General features: G+C 38.5%; 1 long non-coding RNA gene across 1 annotated transcript in view; it reads left to right on the top strand.

Annotated features, from left to right (window-relative positions):
* LOC141844354 (uncharacterized) overlaps positions 1–1249 on the top strand; it is a 3215-nt gene extending 1966 nt beyond the window's left edge. Inside the window, exon 6 of the long non-coding RNA XR_012603133.1 lies at positions 886–1249. This is a non-coding gene — a long non-coding RNA (uncharacterized LOC141844354). The remainder of the gene's footprint in view (positions 1–885) is intronic.
* Positions 1250–1698: the final 449 nt, after the last annotated feature.

The following is a 1698-nucleotide window of genomic DNA, read 5'->3' as shown; positions in this document are numbered from 1 at the left end:
TGTAAAATACCGAATCCAATTAATAATAAAAGCCCATTTACAAGGCCCAATTAATTGATTTAATGGGTTAAAGGGTTAAGCTAATGGTTAAATGGATAATGGGCTAAGGCATAGGATCTGAACCCGTTAAGGACAGATCCGGTAAGAAAACCTTTAAGCCTCGCGACTTCTTCCCGATTCCGCGATTCCTCTCCTCTGTTTCTCCGCGATCAGCCTCTGTTCCTCTCCTTCTTCGTCTTGTGTAGAAATAGAATTTCATACTTATAATTGTGTAGGATGTGTATGTGGCCGTGTGGGTCACCTTTTATTTCTGTTTAGCATATAAATCCATATTTTGTAGTATGGATAGGCCGTGTTGGCCTTTATATATGTATGTATACAGGGAATTGTCAGGGATACTGGGGAGGTGCTGCCGAAATTTTTCGGACGTCTATCTTCCTGGTCGTGACAACAGTGACCATGCATGTTGCATTTGATGTGTGTTGCATTGGTGTATGCAGTTGCTGGTGGATTATTTTACCACACTGTTATTTACATCATCATTGCGTGTGGTTGTTGCATTTGCTTGATATAGTATTGTTGTATTGTATGACCTGACATGCATCGTTGAATACATATGACTTCTATTCACATGATTATTATTACCATGATATCTGTTCCCATGATACCTTTTACCAAGATTCCTGTTAGATTAGTATTTACCTTTTCTTTATATATCTATTGCAGAGGTTGTATACCTTCTCTTTACCTCAGTTGATATATCCTGTTATCTGTTGCTTAGTAGTGTAGAGACTGTATACCTTTCTCTTTATCTCAGTTGATATATTTACATGTTGTGCACTTATATTCTGTACTCCACTGAGTATTTTATACTCACTACCCCAGACCCTGGGGTTTCCTTGTTCCTCCCCAAGTAGAAGATAGGATTTTACTTGGAGCACATGGAGATTCTGCCAGGCTTATTCCATTTCACATCCGGAGGTTATTATGTAGTGGTTGGTATGGATTATGATTGTATTCGTATTATGCTTTGTATTTGTGGATCGGTGGACTTATAGAGTTTATGTGCGTATCCGTGTTTTGGATTTACGTTCGTAGTTGTGTGGACTCGGTTTTTATTGTATTATGTTACGGATTTCTAGTATCGTTCTGTAGTGGTTGTATAGTGGATGCATGAGTTGTATTTGTGATGTGTGTATTGTGGCCGTGTAGGCCTTATTTCATATCTATCATGTATATCTGTGTTGTTTGTTGGACGTGTTGTCCTATTTCCAGCCGCCTGTGGCTGAGTATTTTTGTATGTATTAGGGAATTGTCATAGTTACTGGGGAGATGCTGTCGAAATTTTTTGGACGGCCTTCTCGGGGCGTACACTTGTAGATTTCTGCAGTTCTTCTCCGTACCATAAGTTCTTAGTTTTAAGCCCTTCTTAGTTTTGCATAGTCTATTTTTCATAATTCTTCATGCATGCCAATTGGCGCAGCCCATAACTTCATGTAGCAAACTCAAAACAAGGGTTGCACCATATTTCTTATCTTCTCTACACTCCCCTATTCTACTATATGTTTAGGTTTCAGAATTCTAAATCATTTGAGTCCATCAATAAGTTTCAATAAAAAAATCATTGATGGTCTTAGCCAGCTTTGATCGGACACAATCTAAGTCATGTAAGTTTCTACAGTGCTCCTTAGTCATATC

This window comes from Curcuma longa, chromosome 13, assembly GCF_044706935.1.
Source record: "Curcuma longa cultivar G26 ecotype Majalengka, Jawa Barat chromosome 13, ITB_CL_G26_1.1, whole genome shotgun sequence".
Classification (NCBI taxonomy): Eukaryota; Viridiplantae; Streptophyta; class Magnoliopsida; order Zingiberales; family Zingiberaceae; genus Curcuma; species Curcuma longa.
Note: the sequence above shows the minus strand (reverse complement) of the source record. Positions and strands in the feature narration are given on the sequence as shown.